This window comes from Ahaetulla prasina, chromosome 12, assembly GCF_028640845.1.
Source record: "Ahaetulla prasina isolate Xishuangbanna chromosome 12, ASM2864084v1, whole genome shotgun sequence".
Taxonomy (NCBI): Eukaryota; Metazoa; Chordata; class Lepidosauria; order Squamata; family Colubridae; genus Ahaetulla; species Ahaetulla prasina.
Window position 1 is genome coordinate 21492987 of NC_080550.1, and position 11735 is coordinate 21504721.

General features: G+C 40.4%; 1 long non-coding RNA gene across 1 annotated transcript; it reads left to right on the plus strand.

The window, feature by feature from the left end:
- The first annotated feature begins 35 nt into the window (after positions 1-35).
- Positions 36-11415, plus strand: LOC131184214 (uncharacterized). The gene is made up of 2 exons (XR_009151935.1): positions 36-1386; positions 1524-11415. It is a non-coding gene; the product is annotated as an uncharacterized LOC131184214 (long non-coding RNA).
- Positions 11416-11735: the final 320 nt, after the last annotated feature.

Consider the following 11735-nt stretch of genomic DNA (forward strand, 5'->3'; position numbering starts at 1 on the left):
GTATTATGGGTGAAAGGCACAGAAGATAACTTTTCTTTCATTGCTCAAAACGCTTAAGCCTCGGCCTGCCGCTGGAGGGGCTCACGGTAGAAAAATGGAAGAGGTCCCGTTACTTACACATGTTAAGCCACACGGCTGGAGGCCGTCCCTTGGTTTCCAACGAAGAACAATAGTGTGAAAAGAAAACTTACGGAAAATGAGGCAGCATTTGCAGGATGTGTTTTCACCAAGGGGGAATGGTTGTGAGTAACAGTATTGTGTTGACGTAGGGAAGCCCGGCTGGCAGGCAATATACTGAATGAAAAAAATCACACTCCCTCTCTCTGTCTCTGTCTCTCTCTCTCTCTCTGTCTCTCTCTCATGCCAAAAGAGACTTTTTAAAGATCCACTGAGAGGGGAAGAAAACGGGCAGGTGAACTTTTATTTTCACAGCTTTTTTTTTGCAATGGGGAGGCCTCTGCCCGGAATGACACGTAAAGCCATCATTCACACTTTTTTTATTCCTAGGAATTTTTTTTAAAAAAAACACGAAATGGACTAATCTCTAAAACCAAGCTCAGCGTTGTGCTGTTAAAAAAGGGAACTAAATATGATTACATACTGTAGGTCTTTATTATTTGTGGTTCACCTTAAAGGTATTTTGGACTTCGGGAACGGATCTCAATTAATGAGGTGGATGAGGATGAATTTCAGAAGTGCCATACATGATTATGAACGGGGCAGGTAGCACATATTTAGGGTGGGAGTGGGGTGGTAGAAGAGCAATTAATACAAGGAGAATATTTCCAAACATGAGGAATAACAAATGCTGCGAATTTCCAGGAGTTAAAAAAAAAATTATTCCTGAACGATTGTATTATGGGTGAAAGGCACAGAAGATAACTTTTTCTTTTTTTGATCTTCTTGTAAAGTCGGAGAGGGGGCAGTGAAATTATTAATACATTTCAGACACTGTCTGGAGAATTATAGGGGGGGGGGGATCCAACGTTTGGTCTAAAAATTACCTCTTTCTCAGAATATTGCGCTGAATATTGTTGATACTACAGTGAAGGTTTTATTTTTATTTTCCGTTTTATAAGTTTATTTTTTGATCATAAATATTAATATTTAATTAGACTATAGATAATTTGCTAGTCACAATACTGTTTACCTTTCTACTTAAGCGTTATTTTGTTATACCTTGTTAATGAAGCTCTGTAAACTAAAAGCAAAAAAAAAAAAAAAAGGGTCACACCGTTGAAATATTCCATGTTCTTGCGCTGCGGATTCTGGAAATGGCGCTATTCCAACCATAGCATTGTTTTCCGTTGTATGTGTGTGCCCAGAAATGCATATTATTGGGCCAGATGTTTACAGTAATGTGAATCCAGTGGAATTTCTGTGGATGTCTTAGAACAGGGGTCTCCAACCTTGGCAACTTTAGCCCTGGCGGACTTCAACTCCCAGAATACCCCAGCCAGCTTTGCTGGCTGGGGAATTCTGGGAGTTGAAGTCCGCCAGGGTTAAAGTTGCCAAGGTTGGAGACCTCTTATCTTAGAGCACATCTCAGGGATGCCAGGTGTTCCTGGAATACAGCTCCCATCATCCTTCGTGTCCTTGAAGGTTGGGGCTTCAGCACATAGGGTTCCAGAATGCAAAGACACCCCCCCCCCAATTCCTCCACGTTCTGGAGGAGGTATGTAGGCCTCCAGATTTGTGGGCCTTTCTCCACCTGATCTTAGAAAGTCCATATTTTGATAGGAAGGCGGTCATTGTTTGACTATAACATCTGGGGTTAAAGATCAAATCCTAAGCACATTTGAAAAGTTTGGTTTCTGTTGCGAGAAAAGATCTGCTATGCATTCCTTCATAGGTCTTCTCACAGATCTACAACAATCCAATTGTTGAGGGCTTGTTTTCGCATCAGAAGCACAGGCTTACTGTGTCCTGCGCGTGTTAGCCAGATCTTCTTCTTAACTTCAAAAAGTCAAACTCGTACAGACATTTAGATAAAAGAGACTCAGTGGCTGCAAATATGGGTTCCCCAAGTTTTGCTTTTTTTCGACGTCGGAAGTATTGAGGTTTGAGTGGAAGGTTTGAGAAGCTGCTCCTTGGAGCATCCACCTTCTTCTAGAGCAGGGGAGTCTAGCTTTGGCAACTTTTAAAGACTCATGCTGGGGAATTCTGGGAGTTGAAGTCCACGAGTCTTAAAGTTGCCAAGGTTGGACTCCTCTATCCTCAAGTGTTCTAATGGTTCTCTGTGTCTTAGTGGAGTAGGGGTCCTTTTCTTCAGCTATTTCCCCTCCTCACAATCCCCAGCCACTTTACCTGGCAATTAAATGCAAAGGACACTCTTCAAGGCTTCCCTTGAGTTGCTACTGGCTCTCTTGATCTAAACTAACGACCTTAAACACTCAAAGAGCCACAAAGGTCTTAACCGGAAGTCCCCCGTCAATTCTGGGGCTGACTGAAAGTCCGGTTCCCCCACCATAGAGTCTCCTCCTTGTGGAGCTGACTGGAAAACCCGCCCCTTGCCATAGAGTCTCCTCCTGGCGTGCTGTGCTTTTCCCTTCTCTAAACGGAAGCTCCTCTCAAAATTGTGGTGCCAACTGGCAAGGGAGCCGCAACAGAAGGATGAAAGAGCCACATGCAGCTCCAGAGCCATGGGTTGCCGACCCCTGATCTAAACAATTAAGCAATACCCCAATCAAGGAATCACATAAATCAACAGGAAACAGCCCAACCAAAGAACCCCTGAGATTACCCGCATCAACACTTGACAGGGTAAGCCACCAGAATATAATTTGAGGGCCATCACTACCTACTAGCACTGATGATGTTACTTAGTTGGGCCATGAAACATCTGCAAGAAATCAGCCAAGCTCAGAGAGCACCCAGGACCCCTCCTTTCCACCCTGAGCTACACAGATATTTCTCTTTTTATCTCTTGATCTTCTAATATCCAAAACATAAGAGTATCATCCAGTTGGATCTTCATTCATTGTCTTTCTTTGGGATTCCATTCCGATGGGAGCAAAGTAAGAACAACGGATTGGAAAGCGTAAAAGGAAGAAGAAAAGGAGCAGCGTTTGTCACCTGCTTAGTTTGCAGAAATGAGCTAAATGGTGGTGCTCACCCCTACGGTGTTCTGTTTCTCCTTTTTATTGTCAGTTTCGCTTTTTGGATGGGAAATTTGTGTTTTCAAGTCTACCATTTTTAAAATTTATTTTTTGGGGGGGGAGAGTTAATTGTCTCCCCTGCATTAAGAGCAGATGGAGAAGCTAGTTTTATATTATTATTCCTTTGACTCAAAGCTCTCTTCTCTTTCCCTATGCAAGTTCTCTCCTGATTCTTGCAAGTGATTGTTGCCCAGGTATACCTATAAAAACAAGGCTTTGAACCGAATGATGTCGGGAAGAATCTTTTCTTGCTTTCCTTGAGAATTCAAAGAGCTCGGAGTTAATTTCATTTCAAACTATTAAATGCGAGTTCCTTGCTAACCGAACCAAGTATAGTAAGAAGATACGCAATTGCAGAGTGTTTGCCTTTCTTTTTCTCTTTGAAGCCAGCTTTTTGAGTTTTTGCACAGAAGGTAATTTACAATGTTTAAGCTGCAGTAAAATAACTTAATAATAGCGCTGCATTTAAGGAGTACAGAGGGCTGGTTGGGCAAAGTTAAAAAGACGCATTTTAACTTTGCCCAAACTGGTTCCTTTCTAGGAACTAAAAGTCTTTTCATAGAGAACATTTTGTCGGCCAAATATGTTCAATTCGTCTGATTCGTTTGCTGGCCTTGGCTAACATTGCCATTCATAGAGAAGGTTGTGTGCCATGATTCAGTGTGACTCCCATCAGTCTGTAGGGTTATTTTCCTGACTTGTGGTCTTACAGCCAAATTAGGTATCAGTCAGTCTTGAGTCTCAAAAATCAAGTTGCTACTGTCTCACCTTTATATCGCAGGGTTACAAGGATGATCTAGAGCTGGGGTCTCCAACCTTGGCAACTTTAAGACTTGTGGACTTCAACTCCCAGAATTCCTCAAGCCAGCTTTGGAACTTTTGCAAGTACTGTAGTCCTATGCCTAGGCTACCGCGAGTAGATTGGAGAGCAGCTGTTCATCTTTTATTTCAGAGTGTATTGCAATTCACATATTTGACAACACAAGTCACACCTATTTGTCCACCTTTGGCAAACTGTTTTTTAAGAGTTTGGAAAGGTTAACAAGGCATATTGAACCTGGCTCTCAGTGTCCGGTTTACGATAGTCAAACATTAATTTTGTTTTTAGAAAAACAAGCATTAACGTTGGTGAAAAACACCTTCGTATTCTGGTTGTGTTTTCGCTCTGGATGATTAAAACGGCATCCCTGTGTGCAAACGCAAAGATTTGTTTTCTGTAATGCATCTTCTCTCTTCCATAGTTACCTCAATAGTTTTCAAAATCACAGAGCTGGTATTTGTCACGCATAAGGCACTTTACAATAACAAAAAACTTGCAGTGAGTGCCAATTTTTGGGGGGTTCTTTTTCAACACAGGTGCTGCTGAACTCATCAAAATGCAGGGATATTACCACATTGAAGTCTACTGTAAAACTCTTTAAACGATAGCTGTGCATACGTTCTTCTTGTTTGTCTTAATTCTGAGTCTTAAAATCGCCTTGGACGACATCACTACCTGGGCAGTCCTGTCCCTTTGCTATACCAGTGCTACCCTTGGAAATGAATAACGAGTTTAAACTGTCCCTTTTTATTTCAACAGGCTCTTAGGGCAAGTCAACGGCATAAGGCTTAGGAAAGATTGCGTCCATGCCTGCTCTTGGAATTGCTTCTGTTCAGGGCAGGCCAACCATACCTGTAATGAGTAAACGGGCTAGCCTGGTTCTTAGGAACTGTGTTTAGTCTCCGTTGCAAATGGTAGCAGAGAACAGCAGCCCAGAATGACCCAACTGTCAATATGCACTGCTTGTTGTATTAATCGATTTTATTCGATTGATAGATGGTTCATTCTCGGGCTGAGAAACTCTTTAGGTCTGGGTTGTCCCTAAGGACACCGGATTTGGAGATCAAAGCGGTTGGTACGTTATAACCCGCGTGTATCTTTTACCAGTTTCCCTTTCTCCATTTTCACCACGCTTTCAAAGGTTTACGGCTGAAACTACATTTTTCTGATGTTTCTGCAGTACTCTTTGTATAGATTTGCAACCATATCCACCTCCCTACCTGTGGCACATCTGTTGACCCACCACTGGGAAGATTTCCCTTACTTTGTTCTGCCATTCTGGTTTAAAATCTGAATGTATCGAGTTCTGTTCTCATTAAGGTCAGGAACATATGTACTGTATTCTGAATGTGAAACTGACAAAACCAACATAACGTTACTGCCTTTCTCTTTGTTTTTCCTAAATGGTTCATTTTTGTAGCCGTCAGTTAATTTCTAATTCAGCTCCTAGACTTTTTTTTTTATTATTATTTACATTTATATCCCGCCCTTCTCCGAAGACTCAGGGCGGCTTACAGTGTGTAAGGCAATAGTCTCATTCTATTTGTATATTTACAAAGTCAACTTATTGCCCCCCCAACAATCTGGGTCCTCATTTTACCTACCTTATAAAGGATGGAAGGCTGAGTCAACCTTGGACCTGGTGGGACTAGAACCTGCAGTAATTGCAGGCAGCTGTGTTCTAATAACAGGCTTCTAACAGCCTGAGCTATTACGGCCCTTGGGTTCTTCATAATTTCAGCTCATTGAAACACTATGAGCTACCAAGTTCTGCTACTGTAGAATAAGTTTGAAATTTCTTTGAGGTCAGGGTTTTTTGTTTTTTGTTCTAAGTCTGGTCACTTACTGTATGATAAAGAAAATAAGTATTGAACCTGCTAGAATTAACTAAACCACCCAAGTGCCTAATATGACTTGAATAGAAAGGGGGCTCCCCAAGTCAGTGGAGATAAAAATGTCTTCATTGAGCTGAATATAATCAGATTAATTAAATGTATTAGAAATTATTTTTAATCCTTAAATGTCCATATTTATCATTGCCACCTGCTGCCTATTAGGTCAGAGAGGATTGTCTGCCCACTAATGAAATACAGTAAAAAGTTTGTAAAGAAAGTAGAAAACAAGAAATTGTCCCTGGTCAGCTGGATGCTAATCCTATTCTTCAGTCTTTACCGTATAACCCTTTTAGAAAAAGAAAATTACACATTACATGATCAGTTGATTTGAAACTGGTAGATTATAAATGTAAAACATAGCTTCTATGTTTATGTTCTCACTGAAGGTTCACCGCTCACTCTTAAGAAAATATTTTGCTTTTAAATATTTACAAGTTGTAAGTTACAATAGGTATCGGTCTACTCTACCACTTGTAATATTACTAATGATGTTGTAACTATGCTGTAAGCCTGGGGACATAGATTGAACCATAGTGGAAAACCGTGTTGTAAAAAATGACATCTTGACAAAACCAGTTCTCTTTGGAATTCAAATTTTCTACCTAGTCCATTTAAGTTTTCTACCTAATTAGTCACTAAAGTAACTTTTAGCGACTAGAAAAACAAAATATACCAACTCACTGACCAAGAGTGTTTGGTCTCAGCTATAACAATATGAATGGCCCATAAGTTGTTTTTTTTTCTTGAATTTGAATAGTTAATTGTGCTCCCCCCCCCAAAAAAAACAGTAGCGTGCAGATTAAAGAGGACATTTCTAGCCATTTGCTTTTCAGGAAAAGAAGAATAATCAGCATAAATGCAAAAGATAAACTTTGCTCACTGCCTTTAGTATAATTATTTTGTATTTTTGTTCCGCTTGACGCCGGGAGCCCTGACCATGGTCGTTAAGTGATTCATGTCGTCGTTAAGCAAACCTGGCTTCCCCCATTGACTGCTTGCTGGAAGCCCCCGGGAAGGGCGTGAAATAGAAGTCATGGGGACCCACCCACTCCCAGGACACTGATGCATGCTGGTTGTCAAGTGCCCCAAATTTTGATCACGTGATGGTGAGGGTCAGCTGTAAGTCACTCTTTTCAGCCCCTTCCTAATTTAGAATGGTCATTAAGCGAATACTAAGTTGAGGATTTACTTGCCTGTATTTATCCTTTAGGTCTGGGCTCCCAGTTGGCCCGCTAGCAGAAAGACCATCAGAAGGGGTTGCCTTTTGTTCTTCCCTTTTCCCTTCCGTTCCATCAGAATCTCGGCACTCGGTTTTTCACATTCCTAATTGCTCAATTCTGATTTCTGCCCTGAGGCGGTGGGTGGGAAGAGGTAGGTTTTATGGCAAATTCAACCCAATATGCCTCCTTTCCCCCCTGTTTTTATCAGAACCCGCCACAGGCAAAGCGATTGCAAGAATATGTACTTTTGCAAGAAAGAAGGGAGTCAGTGACAGATGCCTTTTTGCCCGCTTCTTAGGCGAACTCACATTTGCCTCTACAACTATGCAACCATGGACAGACAGGGTGCTGTTCGGGGAAGGTCTACATAGGAGAGAGGCCAGAATCTCTTGCACACCCTCTCGACTCCTTGCGCTAGTTGACCAACTCTCTATGCATATACGAAAGCAGAAAGCAGCATCCATCGTTCCGTTTATTTCTTGCTGCTTATTGTCAAACTCCAGCGTCTGATCAAAAGATCTCCCGGTCTTCAAAGGGAGTTATTTCTTTAGGCCGGAGGATCCCCAAACTTGGCAAACTTTTAAGACTTTCAATTCTCAGGATTCCTCAGCCAGCCGTGAATTCTGGGAGCTGAAGTCCATAAGCCTTTAAAAGTTGCCGAGTTTGGAGAGCCCTGGTTTAAGCCATCATGAGCTAAAAAGTATAAAGCTAGAAAAAAGAAAGAAAAAAGAAAGGAAAAAAAATGGTAGCTAGCTGATACTTTTTTTTGCATGCAAAAGGTTCTGGTCGGCTTGCTTGCACCACGATGTTTGGGACTACCCTGTTAGTTATGTTAACCGGGTTTTTCCCACGTAGCAACGGTGCGATTCATTTAATTCTTTCTTAAATTAAAAATTGCATCTGGAGAAATGCGTACACATCTGTGGTTTGTCCAAATAAATGGAAGGGTGCCACTGTTTTTAACGGGGTTCAAATACATCTGATCTTAATTGTGTTCAGAGCCATCTTTAGGAAGGCTCAAGGTAAACTCTTGTTTCGTTTTGTTTTTTTAAAATTCAACGCGAAATGAATTCAGGGCTAAATTTTAAGCATTGTAGCGACTTGTTGAGGTGTAGCCAAGGCCAGAAGGTCTAATTAGAAGTTCCTTATACTTCCAACATAGCCACAGTGTTTTTATTAATAGAATCACAGGTTTATTTAAAGAAACATACAATTTTTTATACTTTTCTCCAAGGGGCCTTTCTAAAGGAAGCACAGAATATTGATTAGCATGGTGTAAGCAGAGGGTTTTGTACTACCGCGTTTATATATGTGTTTTTCAAAAAAAAAAACAATAATGCTTTTCGGCTAGGCCCATGCAGGTATAATGGGCGAAAATAAATAAATAAATAAATAAATAAGGAAAACGAAACTATTTTCCAACGCTATACGCTTTGCCTGGATCGCTGCCTGTTGGGGTCGAGCCCTTTACTCATCCGTTCTGGAGAGTTAATAGCATCAGGCTTCTCTAAAAGGGAACAGCTAATGTGAGATGTTTTTTTTCCCCATTGGGAAAAAGAGATTCATAGCCTAGCCATCTCACAAAAGTAAGCAATCTTTACTGTTCTATCTCTGACTCATTTTCACAGCAAAATACACTTTCCGCCCATTGGACGTTTTACAGTTGAACTGCTGAATTTCCGAAGACTTATTTCTCTTCTTGGTGTAGTAGCAGCAGCAGCAGTATATGTTGTTCTAATTGTTACCTGAAGGGTTAACATGAAATATCCAGAGTCATTAATAATATGGGGAATCAGAAACAGAATCTGAAATAGTATACTAAGTGTTAAAAAAAATATAAATCCCAGTACATTGTACTTATCATCTGTTGATTTGTGCACAGTTTAAGTGAGCTTGTGAATTCCACTAGGTCAGGGGCCTGCAAACTTGGCTCCTTTAAAACTTGTGGACTTCAACTCTGGGAGTTGAAGTCCACAAGTCTTAAAAGAGCCAAGTTTGCAGACCCCTGCACTAGGTTATTGAAATTGCAACCCAGATAATTGGAAGGTTAACATAGGAATCGGATCAAAAGGTGATTTTGAAACACACCATGCAAATTTACCTGAAATTACTTCCGCAGTGCCATGAGAAAGTTCACAATATTAAGATTGCCAATAATAAAGTACCCTTATATTCACAGTCTTCTGTAAAACATATGGGACATGCTAAGTTGTACTAACTACACCACCAAAATCGCTTTTGCATTATAAACTCGGTCAACCGGATTTGTTCAGATGTCATATTTTACCTTAAGAGAACTCAGCGTGTAGCTATTGTGTCATTGTTGGGGGGATTAATTTTTATCTACTCGTTTTAATGTGGCGAGTCAGTTGGAAGCAGGCAGCCTCCAAAATCAAATAAATAAACCCATCCATCTCTGTCCTTCTAAGCCCATTTATAACATCGAACAGATGTCGCCCAAGCATCAATCCAAGCTAACTCCTAACCATGTCAGCAGGAAATTGTGTTACTCAAAGCAAATCCTGAGGTGGAAGGTATAATCTCTCTATTTTGACTATCCCTGCTTTCCTAAGATTCAGGTTGAAGCTTCCCCCAGATTTTCCAGCCTTTCGTTTTTAAATTAAAGATTATACCTCATGTTGAACTTGGGAAACATCTGTGCACAAAAACCATGTGGAAAAAAACAACAACAACATTTCATCAAACCTGTTGGTAGAAAGCTGCAATGTTGTTTCCTTTTTCTATTTATTGTTTATCCGTTGCACTTTAAGTGTCAATCTGTGCTGTTGTATATTTGTTCCCCCACCCACCCATTCCTAGAGTATTTCCTACCTAGGTGACCGCTCTCCACCTCCCAATCTTCCATGTGTTTTTTTGTGTTACAGAAATCGAGGTCTCTTTCATTCCCATTTATGGCATCTGAACAAATTTAATACTTGATGTGCAGTATACTTGTTTTCCTGTGTTCTAGCTTTAAGGGATCCCAGATCTCTTCCTAGTTTGCATAGATTTTGATTTTAGGAACAATTAAGGAGCTTGTTTGATTGCCCTGCTTGCTAACTTCTGTGGCTGTATTTGAAGAAAACAAAAAAAGTGCAATTTGAGTAGCACTTTGTGATGGATGAGTGAAAACTGGGCTTTGCAATAAAACAAATGATACTAATATGTGTTAAGTTGTGTTCTCAGTGCTCTTTGTATTTCTTTTCCAAGTGTTTAATAGTGGTTGTTAATTTTAAAAAGGGGGCAAACTCTGAGAAATGCCGTTGAGTTTTTATTTATTTATTATTCATTGGGCAAGCAATGGTCAAAGCAGCCTCCATGGACATGTAGACGGTGATCAATCTTTAAGGGCTGTCAATTGCATGATTGACAGTGCAGAGGAAATAGCCTGATACCATCTTTCCACTTCGCAGAGTAAAGATAGACTCTCTTCAGCCACATATATGCTTTCTTTCATTTCACTTTCTTTAAAAAAAAAAAAATGAAGCTGCAAAACAAACGGATAAGCGAATTGGTCCAAGAATTTGGAGGGGGAGTGAGAAATTCCATACTTTAACCACATTGAAATCTCCCCGTGGTGAGAATTGCTGAAGAGAATAAGTTTCGGTTTTAGATACTTTCCACTAGCATCTCCACTCTTCTTACCCTCTCCAATGTTTCCACACTCCAAAGATTTGAGTCTGTCTTCACTCGGAGAGAACATAGAACTCCTGTGTCCAAATAGGAGTGTTCAACTGTCAAGACTACTTTTATGTGACTTTATAATGCTTTAGGATAATTTCACATGCCTTAAGCCTGCCTGCCTGTTCCTTTTCATGGAAAGCATTGCTTAAACGGGCAGTTTAAGAACTCCTTTCTCTCTCTCTCTCTCTCTCTCTCTCTCATTGATGTATTTTTGAAGTTTACATGTTACAAAACGGAGTACAGAAACGGTCCTTGGATTTAAGTACTTTGTTTACATGTTCAATATAATGTTGGGTACATAAAAAGGGTGTTTGTGTTTGTTTTAATTTAAAGCACATGGATTGTGTGCCCTATGGGCTTTGTGGCCACACTCTGGCAAAATACTGTATTAAGGATAAGTGAAAGCCTGTTGCCTTTTTTTTTTTTTTAAATGTAGTTTGAATTGACCGGGTTTTATAAAACGTAAGAAAAAGTCTTGTATTTTGGTCTGAACTGTGTGCTGTCGTTTTACTTTGCATTGTACGTATTGGAGGTTTCTTGAAAACTTGAACTCTTTTATAGAAGGATGCAGACCAAAACTGAACTGTCTTACAGATGGTTAATGAACTAACCAAATAAACACTTTATGGTTGCATACATATGCTGTCTCTGGCATGAAAGCTTTTCTTATATTTATTTGCTAATGAAAAGGGTGACATGGAAACGAAATAGGGAGTGGAGATAAATGGGATGTTTACAACGGCCTGCCCGATTGTGACTACAAGCAACAGGAGTAATTGAGTGTCTGAGATAATCACAGTCTCTGTTGTTAAAGGTCAGTTCGGTGTTCTCCAAGGGGTGGTTTAGAGCAGGGGTCTCCAACCTTGGCAGCTTGAAGACTTGTGGACTTTAACTCCCAGAGTTCCTCAGCCAGCTTTGCTGAGGAACTCTGGGAGTTGAAGTCCACAACTCTTCAAGT